Source organism: Phyllostomus hastatus, unplaced genomic scaffold (assembly GCF_019186645.2).
Source record: "Phyllostomus hastatus isolate PE091 unplaced genomic scaffold, TTU_PhHast_1.1 phas_contig_86, whole genome shotgun sequence".
NCBI classification, from domain to species: Eukaryota; Metazoa; Chordata; class Mammalia; order Chiroptera; family Phyllostomidae; genus Phyllostomus; species Phyllostomus hastatus.
The window spans coordinates 5,684,655-5,698,456 of NW_025333977.1; positions in this window are offsets into that span (position 1 = coordinate 5,684,655).

Below are 13,802 nucleotides of genomic sequence, written 5' to 3' on the forward strand. Positions count from 1 at the left end.
CTTGGGTTTGGGTACATTGACTCTGGCTTAGGTTTTGGTTTGCATTTGTAGGCTGCCAAAGCTTTAGGACCACCTCAGTCTACTAACCTCCTTGTTTAACTACTTTAACAACCTCTAATATCTTACTTTGATGTGTTCGTCCATTCCGATGCTGATACTACTCTGGCTTGATGATTACTGCATTACAGTAAGTCTAGAATCCAGGGTTATGAGTCCCCAACACTGTACTTTACGTCACAATTATTTTACCTAGTCTCCTTTTCTGCTTTTCTCTATAAATTTTAGAATCCACTTTTTGTTTTGATTAAAAGAGTTTATTTGGGATTCAATTGGAGTTACATTATGATTATAGATCAATTTTAGAACAATTAATATTAAGATAAGTCTTCAATTAATAATAATAGTATTTTACTTACATAGTATAAATTTTAAGTCCAGTATTTTATTATTTTCAATGGAAGATTTTTATATACTATTTGTTTAACTCATTCTTATTGTTATATTCTATGATATTATTATAAATTTAGTTTTTATTTTATTTTCTAGTTTTGAGCTGCAACTATTTAAGAATAAAATGAATTTTTGTATATTAATCTTGTATTCTATAACCTTTTAGACCTAATGTGTGAATTCCACTCATATGAAATTTCTTGAGTTTTTCTATGGCCCAAAATGAGGTATCTTGTGGAATCTTTGGTTCTGGTGTTGGGTATTGTATTTCATAGTGTTGATTAATAAAGTTAGTAGATGGTTTCTGTATCTTTAATGATTGTTGAGTTGGTTTTTTCTATCAGTCACTGGGGCAGTGGGGCCAAATCTCTTTGATTACAGGTTTGGTTTTTATTTTCTTTAACACCATTTGATTTGGTTTCCTATCATTTGAAGCTCTCTCCCTAGATAAATTCATGTTAGGTTTCTTACATCTTTATTTATAACTTTTTCATTTGTCTTATGAAATTCCACTTTTAAATATTAATTTATATGCTTACCTTGACATCTATATTGTCCAATATAAATATAAACTTTTTCATTTTTAGTGATCACATAGTATTCCTTCTATAATACTTTTACTTTCCACCTTCCTGTGTTTCCATATTTAAAGTGTACCTTTTCAATCTTACATTATATTCAAAAATAAACTTAGAATGGATTAAAGTCTTAAATGTAAGACCTGAACCATAAAACTCTGAAAAGAAACTGCAGGCAGTAAACTCTCTGGCATCAATTGCAACAATATTTATTTGGTTATGTCTCTCTGGGTAAGGGCAACAAAAGCAAAAAAAATAAACAAATGGGACTATATCAAACTAAAAAAGGTTTTGCACAGTGAAAATAACCATCAGCAAAGTAGAGACAAACTACTGAATAAGAGAAGGTATTTCAAAATGACATAACCATTAAAGGGCTTTCATAAAAAATGCATGCATGACACATACAATTCAACATCTAAAACACAAAAATCATGGCTTAAAAATGGGCAGAGAACCTGTCGATACATTTCTCTAAAGACATATAGATGTACAGCAGACATAAAAAGATGCTCAGCATCACTAGTCATCAGGGAAATGCAAGTCAGAATCACAATGAGATATTGCTTCATACCTGTTAAAATGTCTATTATCTAAAAGACAACAAGTAACAAGTATTGGAGAGAATGTTGAGAAACGGGAACCCTCATTCACTATTGGTGAGATTGTAAATTGGTGCAGCCATTATGGAAAATGGTATGGGACTTCCTCAAAAAATTAAAAACAGAACTATCACATAACCCAGCATTTCCATCTCTGGGTATTTTTCTGAGGAAATAAAAAAGATATAAAATGAAGAAGGCCTATGCACCCATTCACTGCAACATGATTCACAATAGCCAAGATATAGAAGTAAGCAAATGGTCTATTGATAGGTAAAGGGTAAAGAGGATGTGAAATATTACTCAGCAATTAAAAAAAACAAAAGCTTGTCCTTTGCAATGACATGGATGGACCTAGAGTACATTATAATAAGTGAAATAATTGAGACATAGGCAAATACCATATTATTGCATTTATGTGTGGAGTCTAACAAAAATGAAATAGTTGAACTAAAAAACAACAGAGATACAGAGACATCAATAGAAAAAAACAAAATGTTGCTCCCTGGAATTATAGGAGGTGGTGGATTGACAAAGCAGGTGAGGGAGAATAAAAAGTACAAACTTCTGGTTCTAAAATAAATAAGTCAAGTGAAGGTAATGTTTAGCACAGAGAATATAGTCAATAATTTTATAATAACTTTATATGATGATAGATGGTTACTATACTTAATGTGGTAATCATATTGTAAGGTATATAAATGTGAAATCACTATGTTATACACCTAAAGTATAGTTTACATAATTTAAAAATAAAATGTACCTATTGTAGACAGCAAATAGGAATTTTTTATTCATTTTAACTTTAAGATAATTACTGATCTGTTTGAGTTTAGAGCCCCATTTTGCTCTTGGTTTTCAATTTGCCTCATCTTTTTTTTTCTTACCCTTCTCTTGACGTTTAAAAAATCAACTTGGTGTATCTGAATAGAAAATCAGGCAGAGATACAGAGTTAGGTATACCAGTTTGTTTCAAGGTTCTTTTTTTAAAGATTTTATTTATTTATTTATAGAGAGGGAAGGGAGGGAGAAAGAGAAAGAGAGAAAAACAGCAATGTGCGGTTGCTGGAGGCCGTGGCCTGCAACCCAGGCATGTGCTCTGACTGGGAATCGAACCTGCGATGCTTTGGTTCACAGCCCGAGCTCAGTCCACTGAGCTATTCCAGCCAGGGCTCAAGGTTCTTTTTATCTATACATTTTTCTGTTGCTTTTAATGGTTGCTGTCATGATTAGGGTAGGTTTTCTTAAAAACTCTCAATCTGCAGAAAGAGAACAGTGTGCTACTTCATCTGGCCCCTTTAATAAGGTATGAAAGAAGAAAGCAAAAGCCATACAATAGAGAGAGAAATAAAATTCTTATTTATTTTCAATTGGAGTATTTATGCATGTGAAAAATCATTAGGAACCTAAATAAAAAAGACTAAATTTAGTGATCATTTTCTTTTTTTTTTTTTTGCAGGTCTTGCCTCTATATTATAATGGTGATTTATACATTGCATACATTTATTTGTATAGCTTTATATCTTTAGGTTATACATTGTGTTTATGCTTTTATGGTGTTGAGTTTGTCCTGGACGATAGTTAGATTCCTGCTGAATTGTCTTTTATTCTATAAGGCTTAATTTTATTTTTAGAGTAAGTATATTTCCTTTCTAACTTCAGTCCTAGTGTGTTATATTGACTTACTGTTCTTTCTCTTAAAGCATATACTTTCCAGACGCTCAACTAAATTCCTTCTGATGCTTTGCAAAGTCCCTCCACTCTAGATGGTTGAGAATTCCAGCATTTTCCTGAAATGCTTGCAATTCCTCTCTAAATCTCACTGCACTGCTCTCTGGAATGTTTTGTGAAATCTTGCACAGGATGTACACAAGGACTGCCAGGGAAATCCTCCAACTCCACTCAAATCCATCTTCTCCAGCACTCTGATGTGCAAATTCTAACAAATTAAGCAGCTCCAAACTGTAATGTTTGCCTTCACAACTTAGTGAGACTGTCCTTTGCTTGGGCTCCACGCAGCCCTGACAGAAAGTCCAGTGATCATCTCACCTTATCATATGATGTTCTCTCACTGAGGATGATTCTGTGCAGCATACTGTGCCTGAATCAGTAGCTTCATATGTTGCTGAGGTTTATTATACTTTCTGATGGAAAGAGGGCAAATGTGCCATCAATTACTCTTCAATGGCTAAAGCTGATTTCTTCAAGTCCTCCAAATGAATTTTTAACTTATGGAAATATTTTGTTCTGCCTTGCCTGGTCCATGAGAACAGGATCTGTGTTTATCTTCCTCAACAATTTTTCTCTAGAACCTCCTAAAACCATCATATGTAAAACATTCTCTCTGAATATTTATTAAACATCTTAAAATAATGAGATTATAAAATATTCCTGGGAATATATGTATTTTACATCAATACAATGTTGATAAGATTTCAAGTAAGTAAAATATTTTCTTTATTTTAACACAAAAAGTAAGTAAAACACAAAAGCAACAAGGAGTATTTAGCTAAGGTTAAGGCTTCCTAAGTAATCTCAATCACTAGATATCAAAATGCTCGAAGTAGAGATAAATAATTTAGAAAACTGCGATCTGAGAAAATCAGCAGTCTGAAGTGTAAGATATTATAAAGCAAAATGTACAGTGAGCATCTAATCCTATGATTTCACTTGATAAGTATTTTTAACTGACCATGTAACACTCATTTTTCTGGACAAGTCAAACTGGAGAGTTGCCTTTCAGTGAATGGAACCATATGTGTAAAACAGAAATGTGGAATTGCTGAGAAAAGAAAATGAGAAAGCCACTGATGTTATCAAGTTATTTGTATTATGGTTCTCCAGAGAAAGAAACAAAAACAGCAGGAGATCATATATAGATATATGGGTATAGATGATATAGATATAGGTACACACAGATAAAATGAAATTTATTATAATGAATAGCGGCTAAAGCAATTAGGGAGGCTGAGAAGTTCCCCAGTCTGGAGTCCGCAAGTTGGAGACCCAAGGCGGTTGTGTGGGCAAAAGGCCTGGGAGCCACACAGCCAACAGGGTGGACCGCAGGCAGAGTCTGAAGGCCTGAGAACTCGGAGCACCGAGGGCGGGGGTGAGAGCGGGGGTGGGGGCGGGATATTCATGTTTCAGCTCAGTTAGGCATGTAGAGAATTCGACCTATCTTTGCCTTTTTGCTTTTTCAATCTATTCAGGCCATCTGTGGATAAAATGATGACCAAACACATTGAAAAGGGCCATTTCCTTTACCTAGTTTACCAATTCAAATGCTAATCTCTTCCAGAAACACTCTCACAGAAGTACCCAGAGTAATTTTAACCAGATATTTGGGCGCCCTGTGGCCAGATACCTAGTTCAAGTTGACACATAAATTCTACTACCATGCTATTCCTATTTCTTCATTCTTTTTCCTCCATTGAGTGTTTTTTGTTAATCTTGTTTATTACTGCCTTAACCGTTCAAATGGATTGTCTATTTTATGTTATCTGTGATACTTGGGATAAAATGACCACTCTGTTGTGAGAACAGTAACCTAATAATCTGTTAATTTATGAACGAATATCTAAGGGATTAAGCTGTTGTTTTAACTCTTTTTTCCAGATATCCATGCCCTGAGTGAAGGCTGGACATCCAAGATCCACCTGTATAACAGTGCCACCAAGTGACTGATACCGGCATTACAGCTACATTGTCCTTAGGGTCAAATAGGTCCTAGTGCTCCATCTAAACCTGTCTCTTAGGATGGTCCAACTATTTAGAGCCTTTTGTGTTTAGTGACTAACAGGATTTAATTTTAAAGAGACTGTGTGCTATGGAGAAGGTTCTAAAATTATATTAGTTCCCTGGTGGGGGGTCAAATTCTGGGACTACTTCCAGTTCTGGTGAGGAACTATGAATGTTCATTAGAAGACCCTAAAATAATATTCTTTTTGTACTGGATCCACAGAGTTGTGTTAGGGTGAAGTCAGGGCATTAGTGCATAAAAGTTAGACTTGTATATCCACCAGTTAAATATTATAGTTAGTTTTGATCAATAGAATTCATTCTAGGATTAATTTGTTAATAGAGACTAAATACTGCCAAATTTTAATCAGAAGTAACTTAAATTCTTAGTTTTTGACATAAAATTATATGGAAGATGCAAGAAAAGAATGTGGTACCTGGATTAGGACATAGAATGACTGTATCATTTTGAAAGATATTTATGATCAAAGTGCCAAATTGGAAAATATATATTACATGCCATTATTTCACACATGAATATAAAAAAGTTGTTTTAAGATTTCATTTATTTATTTTTAGAGAGAGGGGAAAGGAAGGAGAAAGTGAAGGAAAGAAACATCAACATGTGGTTGACTCTTGTACATCCCCTACTGAGGAATTGGTGGGCGACCAGGGTGTGTGCCCTGACTGGGAATTGAACCAGCAACCCTTTGGTTTGCAGGCCTGTGCTCAGTCCACTGAGCTACACTCGCTAGAGCAAAATACTTTTAAAATAGTTTCTTATATCTAAATAATGGATACAATATTTAAGTAGGCTTCTCAAGTTTAAATGCTAGAAGTGTAAGTTCAGGACAAAAATGACCCCAATGATTTATTAATATTATTTTAAAGTTTTTTAAAGATTTTATTTATTTATTTTTATTTTTTTAGAGAGGGAAGGGAGGGGGGAGAGAGAGAGAGAAAGAGAGAGAGAGAGAGAGACATCAATGTGCGGTTGCTGGGGGCCATGGCCTGCAACCCAGGCATGTGCCCTGACTGGGAATGGAACCTGCGACACGGGTTCACAGCCCACGCTCAATCCACTGAGCTATGCCAGCCAGGGCTTTATTTTAAAATTTTAAATAAAATATATGAATACATGCTATCTTTTGATGGTCAAAATGGTTTTGCCTATGTTATTTTTGTATTAGAATATTGTATTTTCATATAAATGATTTTCAGAAATATGCTTTAATATAAAGGATATGTAATATTTCCCCATGAAGACAAAGCCTGTGTAGGTGGAACAATACTTAATACAAGAAAATGGTTAAATTTTTCAAATATGTGACTAACAGTACATCTAATTTATAAATATACACTTGTCACAAGATTTATACTTTGGGGAGATTTTAATGTTTATTTCAAAAGATATCACAGCTTGAAATTAATTTTTAAAATATGTATTTTCTCTATTTTGATTTTTTTACAAAATGCTCTCTCAATTTCAGGAACATATTGCTCACTTTTTTCTCCCTATCAACCAGCTGATTAAGCAATGAAACATCCAAAACATTCAAAAATGTATAATCCAAATGCTGTAATAGAGCATTCCATTGTTTTAATGCACCATAGTTTTCTGGTCCACTCATTTACTGATGGACACTTAGGTTGCTTCCAGCCCTTGGCTGTTGTAAATTGTGCTGCTATGAACATCGGGGTGCATAGGTTCTTTTGAATTGGTGTTTCGGGATTCTTAGGGCATGATCCCAGCAGTGGAATTGCTGGGTCCAAAGACAGTTCCATTTTTAAAGGGGGAAATGGGGACAATTTTACTTGAACAACAATTTATACACACACATACAACAAAACAAAACAAAACAAAAAAGACAAATGCTGTAACAGAACAATGAGATCTGAGTAACCAGCTGGGTATACAGACGGTTGCAGAGCTGGTTAACTCCCCCAATCAATGTGATGGATATTACTTAAATAACGGACCACAGAGAAGCAACTGAAAAGAAGGAAAACTCCAATAAAGGATGTGTCAACATGCCACAAAATTGGAGAGAACCATTGCTCTTAACATTCTCAGGTTTAGTGTCACAGAATGTTTCCATATTTACAAAATATAGACATCTTCTCTCACTGCTTTACATCATGCTTTAGGTGTCTCAATACATCATCATAAAATAGAATCAAGCTAGAAATAAAAACCAATGTGATTTATTCTTACAATAGTACATGTCTTTTAATTAAAATATTGACCAGAAGAAATGTTAATATGGCTTAAAATACTGTAGTATAAACTCCACCTTCTTGCTCTTGTTATTCATTCATTGATGCTTCTTACCCATTCAATATCAAAAAAGTTCAGGTGTGTTTTAACCTGTACTCATAACTTTACAAGGAGTTATAAGGATATGGTCTTTACCTACTGATGTAAAGCTTATGATGATTCATTATACCCCAAATTAATTTTTTCTGAAGTCATTTATCGTCATCAAGTTTCTTCATGTGGCAGGTTAGTCATGTCACGGTGATTGCTACATCTTCCGTAGATTGACTTCTCAATGACAAGAAATGCATTTTCTCAAGGTCACTTTATCTCCCAGATATTCAAAAGAGCATTACTCTCTCCAGTAGATATGTATGAAGGGAAAATTATTTGGCTTGTTTTAAAACATATTTTACAGAGATGGGTGGGGAGAAAATAAAATCTTTGTTCTTGAAAGTGGTTTTGCATAGTGTATAATTCTGAGTCCCCTTATAGTGGAAACACAGTGTGCAGTAAAGTGACGAAGTCGTGTGTATGGGGCAGGATTATAGTGGGAACCATCCAGGCCTTGAGTGCCCTGGTGGTGGTTCTTTCTACTTCAGTGATGCAGGGTTTAGAGAGGTGGCCCCAAAATATACCCCTAATAGTGGTCTTTTACGATTCTTTATTCTCTATGACATATATCTTCTCTACCTATCTTAAAAAAAACATTTTCTCTTTCCTGAGCTACCTTGTACCAGAACTTTGGACAAAGAAAGAGTAATGGTTAATGAATGGAAACCATGAAATAGACATGGAACATAAGAGTGTCACTTAAACTAGAGGGAAGGGAACTTACCAATGATACGACTAGCAGTAGTTACTAAAGATAATTAAGACAAGAAACATTAACTGGGGAATATCATTATTCTAAAATGATAAAGAGCCACTGGCTTTAAAGAGGCATTTTCAACAAATATCAGACTCTCTATCTTTTGTTTATTGAAAATGATCTAGCCAGATTAATTAATTAGAACATACATTTTTAAAAAAGATTATGCATATAGCTCATCAATTTGTAGACTAGTTCATTTTGCTGAAGCCATAATGCCAGTCAGTTATATTCTAAGGAAGGCACTTCTATCACAAGAAAAACAAGCAGATGTAAGTCATCGTATCTAGTCTGTGATGTACAGGTTACAAAGCACTGTTGTTTGGGACTGCACTGTACTCCATCCCTATTTCATACGCTGAAGCCTGAACTCCAAATGTGACCACATTTGGAGATAAGGTCTATAAGAAGGTGATAAATGTTCAATGAAGTCATAAGTTTGGGGTCTTAATCCAAAGGATTGGTGTCCTGATACGAAAAGGACAAGAACCACACGTCTCTCTTCCTCTACCTGCAAACAGCAGGAAGGCCATGTGAGGGCGCCGTCGGAAGCTGGCTGCCTGCAAGCCAGAGAGTCACCAAACACCAAGCCATCTGGCACCTTGATCTTGGACATACAGATGCCAGAGTAGTGAAAAAATCCATTTCTGTTGTGTAAATCATCCAGTCTGTGAAATTTTGTTATGGCAACCTAATCTGTTTAGTCCAACAGTCATATTTATTTGTCCTAATAATAAAGAAAGGTAGTTAACTGGTATTGTTATTCTAGCAGTTGAGACAAAGAAATTAAGTGTCAGGAAGTTTGTGTGATTTGCTTTAAATCACCTAGGTAACAATTGATGGAGTCATGATTGAAGACCCATTCCTTCTCCTGTAGGAAAATTTCATATTTTACCAAGTGGTCCCACAAAATCCACGAATGAAAAATAGCCATATAAGGTAGCTTAACACTAGCATTTTTATACATGAGAAAAATAAATATTTTGAAAGTAACTTTTTCTTGAAATTAGAGGAAAACAAAACTATCAAAAGGTGAAGTTGTGATATAGTTAATCTGTCAATATATTAAAAATTGAGGTCTAAGTAATGAAAATGGTGTGATATTATCAAAAGAATAACATAGAATTTAACCTTATTTACTTCAAAGCACTGAAACATTATAAAAAGAGAATTATTGCTAAAAAGAGGATGTCTTTTTGAATATATTTACTAAACATGATGCACCCGCTTGACCTACAAAAGTCTAAGACACAAAATAAATTTCTTTAACATATCCATATGTCTTGAAAGATATTGCCATACTAATTCATAAATCCAAAAGATGTTTGTATCAGTTCCAGTGTCATCTGAACTCCCTTTTTAAGGTATTTCATTTCATATTTCCCCACACTTTACCCCTTACTGGGGGAATACTGTGCTTTTAAAAATCATGTTGGCAACATTTATGTCTAATTAACCACCATATGCTTAAATTACTCCTGAAAAGTATATGGATAGATATCCTTTCAGGAAATACAAGTTCTCATAACTACACCCCCACAAGTCCTATTTTTGAAGAAATCACTCAGTGTAAGTTTGAAGGAGAGTAGTTAGGATAGAAACTGTTTAAAGAGCACAGTTCTGTTACCATGGGAACTATAATCTCACCAGGCTCAATCCAGAGTTTATATGGATGCAATAAAATCCTGTCATTGATTTCTCCAGTTTGATTTTCTTTAAAAATAAAGAAAACCGCTACAGAATAAGTTAATGAGAAAACATATTTACTCTTTGTGTTAACCTCTTAGGGCATGAGCCCCCAAATCAGAAGTTATCTTACATGTCATACCAACAAAGCAAGAAATATCTAATATTAAAAGTCAGCCCTTTTCTCTCTAATGGTACAGACACTTTAGTTCTTATATTTTGAAATTGTAAATTTAAGGTAAAAATTAATTTAGTAGCAATGTAGGCAAAATATTATTCATGATATATGGGACTTAGTCATTTGCTTTATGCATGTTTTATATGTCTTAAATGAGGTACATTGAAAGCAGATAAATACATTAAAAAATCATTGTTATGTTTCAATTATCTGATGCTAAGTAAAGTCCAGATAAATTTGGAAGTATCTAGTTGAGAGTTTTCAACAAAGCAATGATACAAAATAATGAATTCAAATGCACTGCACTAGAAAATTTGAGGGGCCCCATTTGTGAAGGACATGAGGCAGTCATAAGTAAGAGAAGAGCAGATATAAACATTTTGAACGATTATGAGAAAATGTTTAGTGTTAAAATGCATTTGTAATACAAGGTATAATAATTCTAAATAGCATTTTTCAGCATTAATTACCCACAAAGAGAGGGAAAATGACAGACTAAGTTAGGAAATGCCTCCATATTTTGCATGCATTGTACTTGTTTTTAATACAGTTTTTCTTAGCTGAGTTACAATTACATAATCCTATATATCTTCGAATCAGAACTGTGAAAAATGCATTCACCCATTTTCACATCCAGAAAGCTTGTTAATAGCATGCAAGTTCAAGCAGTTAATCTGTAATAAATAGTTTGGCATATGTTAAAAATTCTAAAAGAATAATTTATATCAGGCACAACAGCTGCTTAAAAAAGAAGACTTGCTATCAAATTTCATTTACTCTTTCTGTGCTTATTTCTCAGGATGGCAATGGGATGAACACCAGGCTACTCAAGGGTGTGCCATCTGCGTTACAAAATCATATCTGGGCCAGAATTCAAGCACGCAAATTTAATTTTTATCCCCAGAAACTTTCTGGCACAAAATCACAAACGGCAGGTGGATTGATGGGAGCCTCTGAAGGGAAAGGTCTCTCTCTAGTGCTGTTAAAGTACTAGGTGTGAATACTGATCGGACTTTTCTTATTGAGCAGGTTTACGTTCTATCCCACTCTCCACCTATGGCAACCAATATGTATTTATGTATTTTCATACAAAACATATATAAATTTGGAATAATTTTTGCCCTCCTTACCAGCTGCAAGCTTCCCTGAAGACAATTAACTCTTCAAATATTTAAGGCCTGAGGCAGACTTTGGCATAGAGTAGAAACTCGATAATTACGTGTGGCCTGGAAGTATATGACCAAATCATGGGACAAAAACATCCCCTGGAAGGGGGCCATATCTATTCATTTTTGCACCCCATGCATTTACTCTGCATTCACATATTAGGCAGTTAGTGCTTCCATGCTTGTTGATGGATTTCTGTGTGTCATCCTGGCAGCGATTTTCATAGTAGGAAGACATAATTCCAAGGCATCACACATTTTTTTTTAACTGCTACTTCTTGTAGTTTTGTTGTTCTTTGAAAACCGACATTAAGGATATTAAGTTACCCTTTATGAGAAAATCATGTGAAAGGCAAGCAGAATTTAGTCCTCAAAAACTCTCCATATCTGAAAATATTTGTTTACTATCAAAAGAAAGAAACAGAAAATACCTGCATGTCTTGAAAGAAAAGATTTTTAATGAGCTGACATGTTTTTAAATAAAGTAACTGGAACTGGAATGTACAATAAATAAAGAGCTCATTGGGCACAGATTATTAAATTGCTTCAAAAATGCCTAAGGCGATGTAAAATTAGGTATAAATTATATTGCTCTATATGCCATATAATTGTTGTGGGCTTTTGACTTATTTTTCCTGTGAAGCCTCTTGACATGTAAATAGGCTGATTTTTAAAACAAAGACCTTTAATATCAAATTCTAGAAATCATGGAGAAACGCTTTTTCGTGTGTTATTCCTTGAAGCATTTACTGAAATAACGTTTTAAAAAATTAATTGGGAAACTGTCAAAATCATAAAAACAAGGCTAGTCTGAGAAATTGCCACAAGAATAGCCTAAGGAAAAGGACACATGAATGTTGTAGGGTTCCCTGGATGGGATTCTGGAGCAGAAAAAATTCAGCAGACAAAAATCAAGAAAATCTCAATAAACTATGGACCTTAGATCACAATATTGTATCCAATTAGGTGCATTAATTAATGAAAGAACTTTATATATCTACCAAGCTTGAAAAATAGATAAGTAAATATTAGATAATTGAAGCTATATTTTTCACTACCAGAGAAAGAAGTTACAAATAAGCAAAGAGAGGCTAGAATAAACTGTATAATATCAGACTAGATTGGAGACATCAGTTTATACTCATGTTTTATGAATAGGTAGAGAGATATATAGACAGACAAACAAGTAAATAGATAATGATTGATATGTGCACACACACAGGTTAGGCTATAAATTAATACTTCTTAGTTCTGAGTGCTGAGTGACCATGGAAGCAGTAACATCCCAATAGATTTTCATATATTAATGTTATGCCTTTTGGGAAGTTACTGATTAGAGGGCTAAGACACAGAATATACAAGATGAGCCTGGATTATCTTGTGTCAGAAAATAAGGAAATGTTCAAAAACCAAAGGGTAGGGCACATGTCAGAGGGACACAAAAAGTAAGTTGCAAGGGGTCCTGATGGGTATTTGATTTTTGAATTTGAACAACAAAATAAATGCTGTAGCATTGGATTAAAACCCCAAATATAAAATAACATATGGATATAAATGATTTTTAAAAATAAATGAAGAGAAGAGACACAAATTTTTTATGGAATTCCACATAAGATGTAGAGACTGCCCCTTTCAGGAGGGGGTTTTAATTATTCATCCATCCCTAAGTGTGTGTGGGTTATTCTTAGTGAGTACAAAAAGGGGAAAACATAGAAACTTCAGAATGAAGGGACCTGGCTGACCATCTCAACCAGGTGATCAAGTTTAACATCCCCAGTGATCAGTCATGTTGATGTCACGGGCCCCATCCTATCAATGATGTACCCCATCATGGGACAGGATGAGAAGGGCATTTAACCTCTGCAGTATCTTCTGGAAATTCGATTACCCCAAACAGCACATGAGGAAGAGATTGGGCACACTCCAACTGAGGGACACATAAAAATACCTAACTGATTTCTTTCAAAACTGTCAAGGTCATGACAGGCAAGGAGAGACTGATAATCTGTCAGGTCCAGGAGCCTGAGGTGACATGGATGACTAAATGAAATGTGATATCCTTAATTGAATCCTGGAACAGAAGAAATATATAGTGAAAACATTGATGAAGTCAAAATAAGACCTGGAATTTAATAAAAAGTAAGGTGCCAGTGTTAATCTCTTAGTTTGACATGCATACCACAGTTATGTAAATGTTATTATTAGAGGAAGCTAGGTCAAGGTTATATGGAAACTCTGTTCTGTCTTAGCAACCTTTCTCTAAATATGAAAGTATT